The sequence below is a fragment of the Polyergus mexicanus genome, unplaced genomic scaffold (genome assembly GCF_030449975.1).
Source record: "Polyergus mexicanus isolate NDT 795.1 unplaced genomic scaffold, iyPolMexi1.0 SCAF_6, whole genome shotgun sequence".
Taxonomy (NCBI): domain Eukaryota; kingdom Metazoa; phylum Arthropoda; class Insecta; order Hymenoptera; family Formicidae; genus Polyergus; species Polyergus mexicanus.
Genome location: NW_027223326.1, coordinates 8,722,248 through 8,743,272, shown reverse-complemented (window position 1 = coordinate 8,743,272; position 21,025 = coordinate 8,722,248). Strand labels below are relative to the sequence as shown.

Sequence of the window (21,025 nt, the reverse complement as noted above, 5' to 3'; positions counted from 1 at the left end):
AAATATATTTCTCTCTGTATAAGACAGACACATATGACAATTATTATTCAAATAGCAATCATCATCGTAAGCCTGATGCATCTTATCGAGATAATGTACATTCTAGTTTATGTATATGTAAGTACATCTCGTAATAGAGAGCTTGGATTTGGTAAAAACTCGAATCATCCTGACAAAAAGCCCTTAAAGAGCTCTCTCATCATAAGGGTTAAATATAGACGTTTGCTCTTAAATCTTGATAGGGAGGCGTCGCGATACGACGCGCCGGTCGCATCGATCTCCGCACGAGTTTGGAACGTGGCGTGTCATCGACGGAACGACGTGGCGACCGATCTCATGCACGATGCTATTATGATAATGCACTCCAAGAAATATGATAAACTGGGCGTGGCGCGGCCAACGACTATCATATTTCATCCCGTCGACCGGCTGACTGGTCGGTCGCCAGGATAACTCTGAGAGGCAAGCAAGTTCAAATTAATCGATTCTGACATATTTGTGTCAATGTCTCGGATAAACAGACTATAAAAATTCAAAATGAAGTATAATATAAACCAAGCTGAAGTTATCAAATGTGCTTGTTTGAAAATATATGTATAAAAAATGTAGTATGGCAAAACATATACTATTATAACTTGAGGTAAAAATAATTTACATTTTTTAAAAGAGATGCTTATTAATATTAAATTTAGTTGCATATCTTAAAATTCATCCACATTATTCTGGATTTTTGCTTCTTATAAAAAAACCTCGTAATCCTACGTTCATATTATTACTCAAGTATATAAAAATGTTGAATCGATGTCTTCGAATTTCTCGCGTGATTATATTATTATCGCTGCGCGATACGATCGTAGATTTTCTATATTTTATTTTCTCTTTTTTCGCTCGTACACGTAGCGGCGTATTTTTCCGCTTAGATACACTCAACTGCGTTTTCTATATAAGCGAACCCCGATATTTTGGTTCGCGGTGTGGGATGCAACGGGCTCGTCAGAATCGTCGCGCAGTTTTATGGCTCGATATAAACTTTTAAATGCACCGAAAGCACTTCCGAAAAAACCGATGTTCTCCGGTACTGCCGATATTTCTACCTTTTTTTTTTTTTTTTGATGCAAGTACTCTTTTGAAAAGAAAACAGAATAATCTGCGTTTGTGTATTATCCGCGAGATTCACTTACTTATTAATAATATAATTTAAATTTTATCACGTATTTGTTATATATAATTTTATTTATTCTGATTTAATTTAATCTATTTTATTAATTTCTCAAATATTTAATATTTACCGTTGGTACTAGAAAATTTAAATCTCATATGCCACATTTAAAAAATAATTATCTTTATTTAATGCGTGAAAAGGATGCAATTTCTTTTTAATTATTTAGACTAATGTATTCATTGTATTCTCTTTGATTCCGCTTGATAAAATATTGATATTAAAATCACGCAAAATAACCCCTATACTTTCTAAAATGCTCGCCGATTTGGCGCGTCATATTGGCCCGCCAAGCCATAGCGAGACCATAAATCCTATTTGATTTTCCGCTCATCAATTTGTTACACTGCCGACGTCACGATCTAATTTGCCCGTAGAATCCGATCAATCGCCACCGCCTGTTCCTGCATCGAGGAACACGCATCCCAAAAGCCGCAGCAACAGATGCGATGATTTACGGATGCCGCGTTACGCATCGCCGTGATTACGAAATTGATACGCATGACAGCGCCGTTTTATCTCTTACCTTCTTCCCATGATTTAATTATAATTCACATATAAATACACATATGAATATATAATTATAATAATTATAATTATAATTCGCGTTTACTGCATTTTGACTCTTGATTGTAAATACATTTACACTTATTAAATTTCTGCGATATTTATTTGAAGAAGATAACTATCAGTTTCTTTTTTTGCCCGTGCATAAGCAAATTTTTTTCTCACTCTGCATTTGTGTCATATCGCGAAACGGTGTAACAGAATAAGTATCGGATACGAAAGCATCCGCTCGCGCATTCCGCATCCTGATATTTTATGCTCGCTCGCTGTTATTGACTCTCCTCGTTTTGCGACCTCCTCTTCGTAGCGATAACGCGGTGAAGATTATCTTGGTTACCTGGCATGCAACATGCCGGCGCAATTTCGCAGCGATTTCCAATTTTCTCAACTCACTTGCATTCCCCATCCTGCCCATCTCCCGCGCCCTTTTCCGTTTACGAAAACGCGATGAAGATGCGGAGATAGGAGGAGAGGAGGGGAGTAAGAAAAAGGGAGCTATCGGAGCAAAAAAAAAAAAAAAAAAAGGCGTAGACGTCAAGGCGGATATACCCTGTGCCTTTCAACAAACGAACTTTCGGAGAAGTGTTTATCATTCCTTTGTTTTATTTTAAATGTTCAAATAAATTCGATGCACATACAAACTTTGAGGAATAAAATTTGTTTCAAATGTAGCGGCTGTGAAGTTGGCACGATGTTTTACGAATTAAAAAAAAATTGAGAGTTCTAATAGCTTCCTTTTATAGTTCTAGAGTTCCTGATAAAAATTAAAAAGAGTTCCGCATTCCTTATATTAAAAAATCGAAACTGAAAAAATGTCGTGCTAACTTCGTGAATCTAGCACGACACCCTCCCCTCTAAAGTGCTAAAACGCGTTGAATATCATCATTTTTGGCAAGAAATCCGGATAGTTCTGTTCAAGTTCAGCACATTTATGCAATTTCAGATCAATATTCCACCAATCTCTAAATCAATTTTCTCAATTTCGATTTTTTAATATAAGGAATGCGGAACTCTTGTTAATTTTTATTAGAAACTGTAGAACTTTGAAAAGTGCTGTTAGAATTTTTAGTATTTTTTTTTTAAATTCGTAGAATGTCGTACCAACTTCACAGACGCTCAAATGTACTGATATTCTAAAATCGATATTCGTTATATACTTTCGACTCTAATTGCGTTAGATATTTAAAGTAGGTATCGGTATATTTTTCAAAATCTAGTAGGATTTATACTCTTCTCGGCAAGACTTGAATAGCGTATATGCATCTTTAGAGGAACGGGCAGCCACAGTCCAGCTTGCGCTGGCGATTTCACGATGCAACGAGAGGAAGTAATCCTGGCCGGCGCTTCTCGTATTAGACACCGTTACATCGCTAATTTCGCTCGACGGGCACCGCGAAAATATACTCGGCTACCGAGATACACTCGTAGCCGCTCGTGCGAATCGGAGAGAGCTCGAACCAGAACTCGATTCTCGTCGCAATCAAATCGAAATGCTGGAGGTTAAAATTCGTACCGTGGGATTATATCTGAAGCCGCGGACTGCAATTGAGATCGCAATGCATGGTAATTGGGGGAAGGACGGTAATCCAGTAACACGAACAACAGATCTCTAATCAATTAATGAGCCAATAAAATAACCGAAATGTATTAAGAAAATACCTGAATATTTTTTTAACATTCATTTTAACGGTACGTCTAAATCAAAGAGGGAACCGAATGTCATATTAATTTATGCGAAAATTCTTTCGCATGCGTTTTTTTTTTTATGGATGCGGCAGTTAAATGGTTAAACTAATCAATTGACTTTCAAAAGAAGCGGAATGTATGCCAGAATATTTGTAGCATAGATACGTCAATTTTATGATGCTTCACATCGTTTGTCGATGGGCGTTTTTCGGAAGCCACTGTTCGACCGAGTTAACTTGATATCCGTTGCGGCCGCCACGATCAGACAAAAGTATCAAATTAATAATAATTGGATAAAACTTGAGTTTGAGTGATATATATTAATACCGCGTATAACAATAAAATATAAATCACTTTTAATTAAAACATTTTAAACTTATTATTATTGAGGGATTTGTTTTATCTTCTTAAGATATCGTGATAAACTTAAATTCTCTCATCGTCAATTTTCAATATATATTTTGTCGTATTCGCGAGTAAATTTAATTGTATTTTACAAATGTATTTTGCTACATCGCGATTGTATATTTGCTAATTAGTCATTAATGAGCAGTAACGTGTATCATGATTAGTCATAGAAATCAATATATATGCACGAATGTGCAATTACACAGCAGGTAGATACATAGATATAATTTTGACCAACGACGAACAGTAAATATTTGTAATGATAGGCAAACTATCTAGGCGACTTATTGATCATATAAAAGTTATAATTCAATATGTATAACGATTTTATTAATCTGTGTGGTGTTATGGCGTGAAACAAACAGTGAAATAAAACACAGTGAAAAAAGTTTGCGTGAATAAACATCGTTCCCAACATCGTGCACTTTCAATTTGATTTATCGTTCATATGCGTGATGATCAGAAAGTCGGATAAGATTCCGAAATACACAATAAGGGAATGAAAAATCACGATCAGAGTACTTTGAAGGCCCGACCCCCGCGGTCGCGTGTAATTTCACCGCGGTTTTTATAATAAACAAAAATATATTTCAGAGAGATATGATTCGCAGATATTTCTCTCGTATAATACAATTTAGAGAGATTTTGTTACAGACAAATATCGTTGCAGAAATTAAAACGCGAGATAGGAAATCACAAGCGCGTGTGTGAAAGTTTTCCAAATTATTTTTATTTTTCCTTTATAGACAGATTACGAATTTGTCCCAAAATTAGAGTTTTTATTCGTTTCGCGAAACAGAATTGATCTTGTTTCTTTCATGTTTTACGCCCGAGCTGAATGAAAACCGCGCTATCAAAGTAGATCACGCGCGGAAGTTCCTTTCTAAAGTAAGAAAAAGTTGATTGTGTGTGATCGAAGAGCCTCGCGACGTGCATCCACGACGATAGGATTCCCGATGCGTCGCAAACTTCTGCATTTCGGGAGAAAACGCTTCCTGCGAGTCACAATCGGACGCCAATTTTGGCCCGACGGCCGTAAATCCTCGTCGAGATTAAGGACGGTTTACACGGCAGTAAATCAACTCATCGCGTCGTTGCTTCTTTCTCCATCCCCTTTTCTCTCTCGCGTGCGTTATCCGGCTCTCCCTCGTCTTCACCGGCGAGGAACTTTTGAGGCGAGGAGTTACCAGTAGGATGCATTTACCACATCGATACTGGCCGAATATCTCCTCTTCCCGTCGACCATCAGTAAATCGATTTTACTCCGTCTATGATGACGTTGGAATTCAGTTACGTAAACTGGATTTCGCATTAAATAACTATCGCTCGATGTTCGCTGCGGGACTTTGAGCTGTTTCGATCAATTTCTAGTTAAGTCGGGGAAGCCGAAGAACATTTTATGAGCGATGAAAACAAAAAAATATTTTCAGGAAAAGCATACGCGTATAATATATAATTGCCAAAATTATAGATATATATTAATATTATAGCCTTACAATCATACGTAAAATATATTGATTTGACAAGAAAGAAAAAGAAATTTGCCCACTATTACATAAAAAGACAATTAAATAGAAACACCTGAAATATTTTAATCTCTAGAAACTATCATGCGATAATACTATCAATGAAAATAATATTTAATACTAATATTAAAACGCAATTACGTTTCACAATTTTTTAAAATTTTGGCCAAGAACAAAATATAAACGAAAACGAGTATAAACGTCAAATTATTTATCTCGTTTTAAAAATTTCAGATTTATTATTATTATCAAGCCTATAAAGTTTGGCGGTGTAGACATTATTGTAGCGCGCTATTGTTTACATTCCGTTGTGTTGACATTCTCGCGGCGAGAGAGAGAGAGAGAGAGAGAGAGACTCAAGCAGAAAGACAGTCTCGCGAGAGATGTCCCGTGTGTTGCGTTGCATTAATTTTCGAAGTACGATCGCAACAAGTACTAACATACTAAGTACTTAAGTACTAACACGACTCTCATTCGTATAGTACAGAATAGTGACAAAATAACGCGTTCTAAAAAAAGAAAGAATATAATATGTGTTAGTTGCTACTCTACTAGAATACGCATAATCTCGTGTGCGATTAACGCGGTAAGTGCCGTGTAAAGTACCGCGCAATTGTCGTTATTCAAGTGATTAGTGCGTGTGGGATCATAATTAACCATGTTTTCGCAAGTCAGTGTTGGGTGATTGTCGTGAAGAGAGCGTTAATGAACGAATAAAAAGAAGGAAGCCTGAAAAAGTGGCGATGGTGGAGCAACCATATGGTGAGTGAGAAAAGATCTATAATTTATTTATTTTAATATTCAGTTGTAAAACAAAGCTATTTCTTAACGTAATATTATCACGTTATAATATTATCATGTTACGATATTCGACACGATAAAATAGTACATTCTAAATTTCAAAATTATAATTATAATTTTTAATTATATTTCATCTTTTTCTTGTGATATAAAATAATGAATGTTCGATACATGTCTCGACGATATTGTGCATTTAACGCCGTCAAATATCATTGTTGCATGCGACGCGATGATATGATCTCCATTGTCACGGAAGTTCAAAGCGAATGCACAAAGCGCGTCTCTTCTTAAGAAACGTTATCACGCCGTCTACGCTGTCGTTTCGTCACAATGGCATTACAATGTCAATAATGATGCTTTATAAATAGCTTTCTGTCAATTATTCGATAGCTTCATCGGTCCTGCGTTGGAACTTGTGTAAAAATCAAATATCCAGCAATTATATTTTAACGAAAAAAATGAGTGTACATTTAAAGTTAATTTTTCAAAACAATTGATATTGATAGAAAGATGCATGGAGATATATTATTATGCGATATAGATCGATATTTCTCGTCGGATTCTCTCGTCATGGGTGCGAAATTATGTTGTAACGTTAGAGCCCTTAATATCAGAGTGAAGATGTGTAAACACGAAATCGCGGGCAGGTTATCGTTATGCCCATGCAATGTGACGAGCGAAAGTGGACGTGCCTGAAAATAATCATTATGACTCGGAATTTCGCATCGTATTATTCACGGTTATCCATTTTGACGTAAAACGTATAGCTGCGTTACTTTCGACCAATTCGCGTAGAATATATGTATATCACGTTCTCCTCATTTATTTTCTGTCAGATATACGAAACGCGAAACAATCACCAAAATGTAATTAAACAAATATGATTATACAAATTTAATCGCGCTAATCTTTGGGCTTATTGAGCAATTTAAAATACAGAGCCGAGAAAACCATATAAAATATAGAAGATACGCTCGCTCATTGTCAGATAAATTGAACAATCTTAAATTGTACCTGAAAATATTGTCCTATACTTGAAATTTCAACTAAATAAATCAAGTTGTGCCGAATAAATCGTATCATGTTCAAAACTTTAGTTAAGATAAATAAATTGGATTATACTCGAATTGTAAATAAAATTCATTGAAAAGTGAAGTTAGAAAAAATATTGAACTGTATCAATAAACTAAAATGCCTTGAAAGCTGTGATTCAAGCTAAACAAACTGAGAGGGGATCGCGATATAAAATTAAATTACCCTTCAAAAATTTAGTCAGGTGAAGCGGATCAAACTACAGATTGAAAAATTTCGTTGAGCGGATCAAACTATTGATCGAAAAAACGTATTGAAACATGCGGAGAGAAGCGCGCGTGGCTTTAGTTAAAAATTTACTTCCATCATAGTATACACAATTCGCTTCGTTAATGTACTCGGTGGAAATAGTGGCAAATCAGAATTATATCCATGGCGCCACACTGAGAAAAAAAGTTGTCGACTTGACTAAATTCGTCCAAAATTAATTACTATTTCTTCGTATTTCTTTAATTAAAATATTTATGTATTTAAGTCAAATATACGTCATGTTAGATTTAATATACCGTATTTGACTCAAATATTCAAATATTTCAATTAAAGAAATACAAAGAAATAGTAATTAGTTGGACGAATCTAGTCAAGTTAACAACTTTTTTTTCTCAATACAACGATATCGAATCAGTATCTTAATTAATTAGGTATGATCAAAGTATTTTTAATATATTAACAATGGTATTGTGTTACGTGATTGGAGATAGATTTAAACCGGGACATTGCTGCTTATTCTGTTATTATGACCGGTCGATATTTCAAATTGGTCGGCAAACTTTAGTCAAACATCTCAGCTTTAAGGAAAATCGGATGCGCCGCGTAAATTTGCTTATACTTTTCTTTATATTTATCTTAGCTAAACTAATCAATTTTGTACTAATAAAAATAGAATAAAAATAAAACTAATAAAAATTTTTTAATTACGCTAAGTTAGAGATATAATCGTAATTGGAAATAATTTTATTATTTGACAGATTTTCGAAGAAAAAAAGATCGCGATGAGACTCGATTCTTTATTCGCGTTGAGATCAAGCCGCCGCATTTCGAACAAACCCACAAAGAAATACATTCTACGGTTAAAGTTTCGTCAGATAAGACTGGTGGGAAGCGACTTATTAGCTAGGCAAGAAACAATACCTTTCCACATTCAACTGACTAATCCGCGATGTTACCGCGGATTACTGATGTCTCCCATCCCCTGTTTTGTTGCCTGTTTTCCTCGTCTCGTTAGCGACGAATGCCGGCTCTACCTCCAATTTCCCGAAAACGCGATTCTGCTGCAACATTCTCGGTATTGTCTTGATACAATAAGTATCAGGCATAAGAGAAACATATTTACTTTTGAGGAAGTAGAACGAAAGTTAAATTCCATTATTATTCCCGTCATTTCTTGTATTAAAAGATTACATATAATTCAATTTTATAATGCTCTTCAAAAGTTTTTTTCATTTTATATCAATGTATCCTGACGAAGTAATAATTTGGAGAAAATATGCGAAGAATTAAAAATGGAGAAATAGAAATATAATGTTAAATGTAAAATTTTATTAACGATACTTTCGTTAAACAACAGAATGCACATTAAACATATATTATGAATTAACGAGGGTTAAATCAATATTTTTTTGTGATGCAAACAAGCGAAATTGACGATCGAATTAGCGAAAGAGTTTTACATTGTCGATGAGAATATACTTGAGCACGATTTGAATTTCAAGTTGTTCGAGTACCTGGCATGAATGGAAAATAGGCGAATTAAAAGAGATTGGTAAGAATGTGTATCCTCTGTAGAATTAAATTCCGGGTTTTTTTTTTGTCAGATACTTAAATCTAATATTTTTTTTAACTCGTACATAACCCTTGTCTTACAAAAAAATTCTTACACAAAATAGAAAGAATTTTACGTTAATAATTTTAATAAGATACACACAATTGAGGGTTAAAAAGATCCCTTAATAATAAACTTAAATCATATCAATAATTTTTTTTAAGTTTAAGTATTTTAATATTAGATCACTATAATGTATATATAATATATATATATATCCGATACTAAGAATAAAAAAAAAATGTTTAATAATAATTCGTTTCTTTTTTAATAAATTGATAATTGCATATAGAAAGATAAAACAAAATTGTAATTTAAAAACCTAATCTCGAAATGAATTCTTATCAATGTCTTTTATTTCCTGCGTATATTTTTTGGAAAAACTTATTCAAATATGTAAACGTAAACGTATCCGCATAATATATGTGTAATAGAGGATATATACACGTGCGTTTCGGACTTGGCGTATTCGGCGAACGGAGACACGAATTGCTAGCAAGCTGACCTTCCACATGGGAATATAATGTCACTAATTAGTGACTCCGTTCTCTGTGAAACGCAGATGCGTAAAATGAATCTCGCCGAGAATCCTCGAAAATATTCACAAAAATCCGCGCTACGCTGTGCTCCGAACGAGAATAACGATCATGAAATTAACGGAGAGAGACCACATTTTTTTTTTTTTTTTTTTTTAATTTTATTTTCGACATGTCGAAATTCCGTTACAGTGAATAAAAGTAATCGGTTTTTTAATACTTCTCGTTAAAAAATATTATTATAAGGAAAACATATCATTTTATATAAAAAAATATGAAATAAGAGATGAATAATTTGTTTGCATTCGTGTGGTTTTCCAGATGAAATATCGATGTGGTCTAGATGGCAGGTAAAAGATAAAAGAATAAATCTTTTTAACATTCACAATTTAAATAAATTGATATTAAATCAATTAAATGGCTATTAACCAATATAAATAATAAAACTAGCAGCGTAAATTAAACGATAATTTAATTATGATGACAGTAAATTATATCATTGTGTTAATGTTCGCTAGCATTAATAGTTAATAAAATTATTAATGTAATATAAAATTATTTCAATTTCGCAAAATTGTCATGGTATATTTGAACGACATATGACGACGATTTCTATTATCTTATCTGTTAATAGTGATTATATTGATGATACAGAATTAAAAGCGGACCGATTTATCTCAGTATCCTGCTATGGAAATTTTTTCCTGAATTTAATAAAACAGGATGAGTTTCGTTTTATTTGAGCAGTGTCGAAGAGGACAAAAGATATTAGTGTATGGTTGATCGCATCCTAGCTTTTGCTGAGGATTTCATTTACGTTCGGTTTATTCCATTTGTTTCGGAAGCATGTAATGTAAATTTACGCCGGATGTACCTTTCGAAGTCAGAAGTGAAAGCTAGTGAAAACGACAAGTGAACGTCTAATGGATAAAACAATGTATATTTGTTATAGAAATGAGAGAAATTTAAAGAACACATGATTCCTACATGTTCGTTATCTGCATTTCTCATAGTTTCTTTCGTTAGTAAATTTCATTCTACTTTTTCTAACATTCGATTGCATTCAACTCATATCGTATTAAGATATAGCGAAAAGTACAAGCGTTAAAAAAGTATTATGTATATAAATCCGAAATATTCTAACTTTGCTTAAAATATAGTTAAAGAATAATCTAGGGGAATTCTCCAATTTTATAACATTAAATTCATTAAAAATTGAAGGATCATGTGGAGAATTATTCAAAGATTAACTTCTACAAATTTTAGAAAATGGTGTATATTTTAATGTCTTTCGTTAAGGAATTTGTTTTAAAAGGGCAATAAATTCTTTTCTCTGTGCCTCTCTTATTAATCCGTCATAAGAACAGAGAGATTGGTAGAAATTACTCCGCGGTCGATTGAATCGCCCCCCATTGTTTACTCGCGAATTCGTGACAATTGGCGATATCGGACGAACATTGAGGCGACAGACGCGAATATAAAAGAGCGGACGAACAAAAACGGTGGATCAAACCGGTGGTAGTCACCGCTGCGAAAAGATTTCAAAAATCTCGACGTACCGCCATTACTGCCGACTGCGAATATCATTTGAACGCGGCTTAGGGTCCTCGTAGTCTGGTTTCTCCTAATGAAGACGACTTTTTCTTTTCCCCATTTCTCGTCCCTCTATCCTTCGAGCCCTATCCCTTCATTCTCCCGCGTTCCTCCTCGAGTCTGCGATTCCTTTTTTTCACTCTCGTTTCCCGGCGCCCTGTTCGCCGCCCTGCATCCCTATCTCGGCTCCGCTCTTTGAACAAGACGAAGAGTACCACGAGATGAATGTTATCATCGCACCGCCAGATGCAGTTTGAAATGGCAACGAAAATATCAGAATGAACAGAGATTACCCGGCATAATTAAAACCTGTACCAGTAAGTGCATCTCGCATTTCGAAGATTAGAAATATCTATGTATATTAGTCACTAACATTCTACTTACTTACTCTACATACTCGTTAAAAGCTTGTTACTTGCTTTTCTCTGTGTTGCTTATTTATTTCAATTATCAATATAATTTTACCAGACTTTTATTCCAATACTTTCACACGCAGGATGTCTTTAATTTTGATTTCAACTCTGATAAAATAGACAATACGAACATTTATTGAGTAAATAAATTTCAAATATTTGCAACATTCAATCGATACACAGAAAATAATATATCAAATATTAAAAAGATTAATAGAGCTATAGATGACCATAGAAAGTTTGCTGTACAAGCAACAACAAAGATACGATCTTTTAAAAAACATATACACATCTGTGGAAAGAAAGTATGTTTAAAATTTAAAATAATTTTTTTTTTTTTTTAATTTTAATAAATCCCCATATAAATATTTTTGTAAATAATGAATCATGCACATGTTTGAAGATCTGCATAAGAAAGGTGATTTGAATTATTGTATAAAGTTGAGGGAGCGATGAAAAGCGCGTTTCATGTGTAGCGTACGATATTCATTTAAAGCGGATGCACTTCGATCCTGATGGCACGTAACATGTTGCCACAATTGAAACGGAATCCGACTTGGTAACAGTTTTATCGAATTGCGGCCGTATGTTTCGAGTAATTAACGCGTTCATCGCGCGGATGGGATTCGAGGGAAACTCGATCAATTGCGTGCGAAGCGGCAATTTCGACATTTGAATCACGATAAAATCTATTGAGCCGCGAAAGTAAGCCGCCATGTCTCTGTTATAATTTTCAATTAACTTTGTTGAATCGCTCACGCATCTCGAATGGGATAAAAGAAATACATTACGACGGTAACATAATTTCGTTGTATTTATCTTTTATTTCGATTTATTTCGCGATTGATTCACCCTCTCATGAAAAGCTTATCTCAGATATATATTTTCATCATAATTTTTAACGTAAAATTTCTTTCATCATCCGCGTAATTTCAAGTTACAGAGTAATATTAAGGATAAGTGTTTTTATTCTTATACAAAGAAACATATTTATTTACCACAGCATTTCAATTTCGCGTAGGAGAAAAGTTTCAAAAGTTATCGTAAAATTTCGCTTCCCTCGGAATATAACAAAACAAGCGCGTGTGGCGCGAAAATATCTCGGCAGTGCATTAAACAACAAATCATATCCCACGAGACATCTAGGCGAAAGCAACGCCAACGGGGCGCGATGGCTACCCTCCAGCGCAATCTCAATAAAGCACGCCAGGGAGAGTTGCCGTTTATTTCAATTCTTCAACGGTTAAGACACGTTAAAGTGAGGGCAAGCACCGCGTAAATACGGCGATTCGTACAGTCGACTGATTATTTGCAGCCAGAATTCTCGAGAATCTCGCCAAATTGTACACCCGGGAATTAAAGCCGCGCCGTGGCTCTTCCCCTTTCCTTCTCGCTCCCTATCTAAAGTTGATGGAAGACGGGAAATAAAATCGCGGGAACAAAGATTTTCCCCGCGTCTAATAATGGTATAGGATATCAAATAAGCGTCGCCGGATAAACGCTATACTGAAATCGCTTTCAGATTGCGGAGAACTTTCGAGGGAATGATGCGGACAAATTAACTCATTTTCGAGCATTATCTTTTCCTCACTCGCCATTAAACAGCACAAATAAAGACGGGAAATATTTGGGGCTCGCAGAGCGGAGTTTTCCCGGATGTATTTCCTCGTTACTGTAGTTGACGTTATCGCACTTTTACTAATGATCCTCTCGCGCAACCCGCTCGCCCCTTGTTTGTTTCACGAAATGTCATTAGCATCTGGTGGCTGGGAAAAAAGAAGAATGCTTTCTGATATCTTACATCTGGCGAGCACTCGGTGCCAAAATATTTCTCGCCGCGTCTTTCGCGAAAGTCGTTATTCGACTAAATCAGTTTAATGCCATTAATCGTATAAATATCGATTTGGTTTAATCAAATTTATCGATATTGCTTACTTTTTTCATCATCAATAAATTTCTATATATTTTATTTATGCAAATTATAAAAATCTATATCTATTACTCTCTCTGTAGGTTATTAAAGGTTAATTTTTTAAATTCCACAACAATGGAAGATGAATGATCGATTACGAACGAAGGCATACCATATATTGTTATTGCAAAATTGCGTTATATATTTCCACATAAATGTATATTGAAAATATGTTGTGTACGCCATGAATGTGTCACGGAACGTGCAGCAAAATTTAATTACATTTTTCCAGGGAACCGTAGGAACGCACTCATTTTCCCGCATGGCACGCTCATGCGAGGGATAAATTGGAGATATGAGTGTCGACGTACGCTGATAAATGTGTTTGTGGTAGAAGACACGCTCAGAATATGGAGCAAGAGATATAAATACTATCAGTAGAATAAATTGTTTCTGGCCTTGCTCACTTCGGGGACCTATTTCGGCGCTGTCATTTAAATACAATTGCAAATTTAGATGTAGCAGGCGAGTAATGCGATAACAGAATTATATCTTAAATTTGGATATATAAACTCGGTATCTATCGTAATTGAAAATAAATAGGAACATTGTCAAAATTATTTCAAAATTACACCCCGTTATTTATTATTTGTACAATTAAAATTAATAATAGCTATTTTTTATTGGCCATATGGACAGACTATTTCAATCACGCTTTCGAATGATATTAAAATTTAATATGTAGCCTGTATTGCTTCACCTTATTTAGCCCAATAAAATCTATCTTTATCAGCAAATTTAACTGTATCATGCCGCGTTATACATACAGCGTACTACTGAAATTATCTATTACCTCTTCCTTTTATATTGTATATATATATATATATATATATATATATATATATATATATATTTACATAAATATTAATAATTTGATATAAATATATTATACAATAAAATAACTTTATAAAAAGAAAGAGAGAGCTGTTACATCAAATACATGCCTTCGACAAGAAATATAATGCAGCGATTCGGTCCGTTCTCTCTATGTATTCAGCGTTCTAACATAAATCATTACGACACATCGGAATTTTTCCAGCGGAATTGAACTGAATTTCGTAGTCAGTTGCATTTCGCGAGAACGTCGATTTGCACGCTCGTCGTCGTGCAGATACCGAAAAATCTACGAAAGTCCGACGTAATGTCGACGTGTGTCCTTACCCTTCTTCTCCTGGCAATCGCGCACCCCCGCTTCCCTCGTTTTCCTTTCCTCTCTCGTCCGAGATCAGATTGGAGCTTATTTCGATGGGAATCGAACGCGGATTCGGGATATCAACGTCGGCCATCTCCGAATGAAATCATCATAATAAAGCGTCGCTCGTGCAGCCGCGTAGGATATCGCGCGACGGTCGCTTTGCCATCCAACTGTGGGGAATCTGGGGATCCCACGGGAAAGTCGAATGAATTATCGCGTCGAACGTAGAAAATCACCTGCCAATTTCTCATTCCTCAATTTTTCATCGTGTCGCTTCTCTCCTTCCTACTTGTCTCTCCCCATCTCTTCGTTCTCCTCCTAGCGCGATCGTGACGATAAATTATACCGTGTACTTTGGTATCAAACGCGCGAGTTCGATCTGTGATGCTTGAATGTGTGACTTGGGACTATAAAATGATTCCCAATCCGAATATTCGAATATGCAATTGCAGTTTGATCGTACGAAGCGAATAATTTTAATAAATCATAATGACAGAGAAGATGAATAGACGTTCGAAAATATATCGGCCCAGAAATCTAATATACCAATTCATAGTGTTAATGTGACAATCTCTGTGAAAGATGTCATAAATTACTAATATCAAAATTTAATTAAAATTCAATAAATAATGTAAAGGTATTTCCATTCTTACTACATCCGTTTATTAACCGAAAATATTAGTTTAATATAACCGCAAAACGTAAATTTTATAGTTAGATTGAATAAGATTTCAGAAAACAGATTCCGATTTATATAGATCACTCATTTATTTAAACATTATATAAATAATTTATACATAGTTATTTATATAAAGTAAACAATGAATATATTATTATGTGTATCCGGAAAAATACATTTCTAATGATAATATAATTATGGTGACAAAAAATAGGACAAATAAATAGAATATAACAATTTTTATTAATTTTTTCGATATTAATATTCGCGATATAATGTCTTTTTCTCTTTAAAATTTTCAACTTTATTAATCGAAGAATTTACAAAAGAAAGAAATACAGAGCGGCAGTTTCACGATACCCTGCATAGTTCGATGATCGCGACACGTAACTGAAACACGTTACACGCTCGTAACGCATACGCTCGACTGCGAACAAAAGCGGAAAAAAAAGATTCTTGAAAAAAGGGCCGCGCTTGAGCGGTGTCAATGTTTTCGGATTCGGCTCGCTGGCGAAAAAAAAAAAAAAAAAACCCATCGCGAAGGCCGCGTCTGCGGGAGACACGCCGGACCGTCAGAAAAGAGTCAATCTCGCAGAAGGTACAACGTCGATAATCGGCCAAAGACTTGGCTTTTCATCGTCGTGAATTCGGGGGAGGCCGCCCGGATATTAAATCAGCATCCCCCTCGTGCGCCGGTAGGCGGTTTTTGTCGACGTTGTGCGGTTTTAGCGATGCCGAGCATCGACACGCCACCGCCGCCTCTCAAAGCCCGGGTTCTTCACGCCTCTGCGCCGAAACAATTGCAAGCTCGGAAGTTCGTTCGGGCGTGAGATAAACTGGAACCTGTTGCGGAGCAAGTCCGGACGTGGAGAGAGAGAGAGAAGGGTAAAGAAATTTGATTTTTCGAAGCAAGGGTGGTCCACCGAGTCGCGTCACGTGTATCGTTCCAATATACTTCGAGTGTTTTAGATTTTTAAAAAGAAACCGATAAAAATATACTTTTACAACTAGAGGCTCAAACTCATTCCGCAAATGTACAAATTACACGATATCGGAATCTAATAAAGCGTGTTCACAAATAAATGTAAGAATATTTTATTAAAAATTGATAAGGGAAAAATTTTTTATAAGCATACGAAACATTCCTCGTATGTTATTATTTGCATGCACGGTGAAATGTCTATTATTTCACAAGAAAACACACATTTCGAATTCAAGGTTGCCACGAAGACAAGGTTGTAACGCTATTTAAACCGATCCGATGCGTCTAGTATCGGCAAGCAAACGGTGTCTCCCGTTTGAATAGATGCAGGTACAAACCTCTCTCGCAGCTGCAACACCGATCTCTCGTCGCGATAACAAACTAAACGAGACACAATCAGCTTAGCGAGCTAGCAACGTAATACAGCTGCGCCGAATGCTACATAAATTCGTACACGTCCGCGATGAGAATCTAAATTTTCATTCCTTATCGCGTAATATTCAATATACATGCGAAAAGAAAGATTAAGTTTTGCATGGCTGTGATAAAATTTTAATAACAATAGACGAGATATCGAAAAAAAAAAAAAAAAAAAGTTTATTAGTATAAATTACATACGATTTCGTTCTTCGTTCGGGATAATCATCGAGAAAGGAATTTAATTTTAGAAAACGTGACATCTTGACAATCGTGTCATCGCGAGACATAATTCTGCTGAGAATACGGTAGCACGTTCATTCGCGACACGAAAACGCTACGGAGTGACGAATGAGAACGCGTGAGGCGTGCGTGAACAGATGCTTAAAGAAGGATAATATGCCGAGAACCTACTAGGTTCGTATGCGCGACGACGCGTTCTACTTCAACTGATGCCAAAGTCGCATACCGATCGACGACGAGTCTGACAGGAGACGCAAAGACGACTTTATGCTGAAACTTTTCGTTTCGAAGAATCGTTCATATTTTTCGCTTATTCACGAGATTCAATTAAGATAATAATGACGGATTAATTGTCCACCAGCTTTATTCTTCTTCTATTCTATCAAAGACCGGTTATTCGGATCAATTATAAGACGAAGATTGAGTTTTAATTTTTCTCTCAAATATTTTTTTAAAGACGTTCGATTTCTTCATTTTCCTATTTTATATTTTATGACCTTAAGAAATGTTTATGACTCAGATTTTATCAATTTTTTTTTTATTCGATGTGTCATTAATATTTTATATTCTTCGCAGAACTCACGTAATTATTTGCGCTTCTTCTGTTTTTCCTTTTCTAGAACGATATTGTTAACTCACCTGTAACAGAAAAAATATGAACGATTAAATGCGATGATAAAAAGTAAATATATATTTTTTTGTTATATTAAAATAATTTTCATAAATAAGTTCAACGATATCGGAAGTAGAAAAAAGATAAGAACAATCGCACGGAGACGGAATAAAGATTAAAAGAGTGATGTTATATACTACGTAACATTAGATTTTAATGTAACGATTAATAACGATTTATAATATATACTTATGCATCCACATCTTTGCGATGTAATGACGTTAATATCTCTACGGGTATGTTTCTCATATCGGGCGCATAGGTTGGCACAGAGGCTATCGACTATCGGGCTCGGTACGATAGTCAACGACGGAACGCGACCTCCGGATTGTCCCGCGGCGATGTATGTATCGACGTGCGGCAGATATATCGGCTTCCGCGCGAGCCGTCACGGTCCTTCGAACGATGCCATTACACGCGCCACGTGTTCAGAATTGGATCTTTGGACGTCACGGGCTCGCATCCCGTAATTTATCAGGGAGTCGCGGCCGGTAATAGGGTCACTTGCCAACACAAAGCGCCTGGACCAATCGTTTCTACCATTCGAAATCCGCGAGAGACTCCGTAACTGATTGGTTAAAAAAGAATAAGAACGACGTCCAAGTTCCTTTTCTCTTTCCCCGCTCGTACGAAACTATCTTTATACGACGCGGAATCGATACTCTTGATACTAAATTATGTCTAATGCAAACGTACATTTCGCGCTGTCCTCGCAATTTTCGGATTCCACGTATCGTACATCTTCATTTAACTTTTAGTAATATCTCTTTTATGAGCGACGTATTATCATAAAGCAGCCTAAAATTACGCTCACGCATCGGCGATGATAATCAGCCGGAAGAAATTTTTCTTCAAAATTGATTAGTAAATATAAAAAATAAACTTGAAAGGAAAAACATGTGTTTGTGCAATGCAATGTAATCTGCTCATAAAATAAATGTACACGCCATCGCGGTGCGTTTGTAAATTAAAGATACCTTTCTCTGAAAAAAGATATAATTTGCACAAACGATTGTAACGTTATAATTATTGCGCCATGCGTGATCATCTCGAGATATATCGAATTCGCGGATAATCTAGCGCGCGGATCCCTATTGGAAGCGGATCCTTATTGTGTTTGCGCATCGTGATGTTAGACTATTGTGGACTATTGCCCCAGGTGTTTGATGACCCAGGCGCTCTTTAGACGTCACTCGATCCATAACTCGTAATTCATCAAAGGCATTGTGCGTGCGCTTTGACGTAAAGCTGATGGATTGGCGTGTACTTTGTGGCGGAGTGTCTAAGCTACGTCAAGATGGTTGTGTGCTCGTTGAAGGAGCAGATTCGATTTTAGTTTTATTAGAATCGATCAATAGGCGCGATTGGCCTTCGGTCAGAATTAACTGATACTTGAGAAGAGTTGAAAATTAAAAGTAACTATAATATATTATTTGTTTATTTTTGTTAGCAATAATTATAATAATAAATTTGCTATAAAATATTTTAAAAATATAATAAATTATATAATATGTATTTAAAGATAAAATTATTATGTATACAATTAAACGTGTCCAACACACAAAGCTGCGATAAATATTTTTGATCACCAAAAAAAAAAAAAAAAAAAAAAAAATGGGACATTAAAAAAATGCATGCATTGTATATAAAACTATTATAACATTTCCTTTATTTAATTTATTCATTCGAGATTATACGCTTATCTCTTTGGCTTGCGTTAATTTGAGTGTTAATATTTTAGCAAATCCGAAATTCGGTTTGGAGCAAAACCTGGTAATTAGTCCCGGAATACATCGTAAGGTATAATTTCCAAATGAGGAATATGCTTGCATGAGACTTGTTTATGACTAACAGGCAAATGTGCGCGTACAACGTATGCATGGAGCAAAATTACACTTTCAACATCATAGTGTGACTAGAGATGCAATACTGTATTATTGCGTTTATATGATATGATAAATCACTTTTCGATCTATCACCGAATACACATGTATATATTTAAATATAATATCTTTTATACCCCATGATCTCTTTTATATACAAAGATTTCTTTGTCAAAAGAATGTCAAACGAAGCTATTATTATCTTTCTCGATTACCGCAACGAACAAATTTTTTTATATTATTCCCATTTTGTTTTCTCCCAAATAAAACTTCTCTCTTTCGTTCTTTCAATAATATCTTATCTATCATTGCCAAGTTCGTTCAATAAATTATATCCATATCACGTCTCGCGTAAAATGTTTGACGCATGATGCGTGTTGAATTAGCGAGAATGAAATTTACTTACGCGAAGGAGGGAAGAGAAAGAGTAAATATCAGTCTCGCGTTTCTCAGAATTTCCTACCGTGTAACTTCGCTTCTGCATTCAACTCAGCGACGTTACGGCAAGAGAGAGAGAGAGAAGTCGTATAATTCTCTCGTATAATCCATATATCCGCCGCCTATCTATTCTCGAATTGTTACATCTGACTCCGAAGTGATTCAAGCTAGGGGTACTAAAATCTGAGAAGATATTGCGCCTTGTAAATCGACTACGTCCTGCCAGATGGATTATGCTCGTACTCAAGGAGCTTACGCGCTAAGTTAATAATTCGAGTTATAAATCATTGTTGGCGGACGAATTCTATCGCGTCTCTCCCAATATTCTTCATTATTCGCCCTATTACGAATTTAATTACTGGATCGCAAACACACAATTACGAAGACCACATTTAATTAAATCGCGGTTTACATCGAAATTCGCTCAGCGATATGTTTTGCGATACATCATGGCGACAACAAATGTCACTTTACGATTATATCATAATGGTCGAATTTTATTGCAAATTTATTAGAATATTGATGTATTGTAACACACGAATTCAGTAAGAGCGGAACTCTGTCATAATATATTCCTTTATCGTGTATATTGCGTATGTTATCATGTATATCACATCATGCATATCATATCGTGTATATTATCACGTACATCGCGCTTAATTAATGCATTCACCATTTTAGCATGCTGCGTATTATGATATTTCACGGTGTATATTATAATAGCAAAATGTTAAACTATAATATTATTTTCGATATAAAAATTTATTCGAACAGCAGTCTTTTTAAATGAATTTATCATCGCGCAGAGAGACAAAAAGAGAAACGGAAAGACAAAGGAGAAATTGCTTCAGTTGCTAAACTGCCGTCTCTCTCCTCTCGT

The 21,025-nt window shown here is 35.3% G+C and overlaps 1 protein-coding gene across 5 annotated transcripts in view; it reads right to left on the bottom strand.

Annotated features, from left to right (window-relative positions):
- Fas3 (fasciclin 3) overlaps window positions 1–21,025 on the bottom strand; it is a 276,317-nt gene that overhangs the window by 26,702 nt on the left and 228,590 nt on the right. For 2 of the 5 annotated variants that reach the window (XM_070298016.1, XM_070298015.1), the window contains one exon: window positions 17,735–17,790. The exons of the other annotated variants lie outside the window; for them this stretch is intronic. The gene's annotated coding sequence lies outside the window, so the exon portion shown is untranslated. The remainder of the gene's footprint in view (window positions 1–17,734; window positions 17,791–21,025) is intronic. 5 annotated transcript variants of the gene reach the window in all.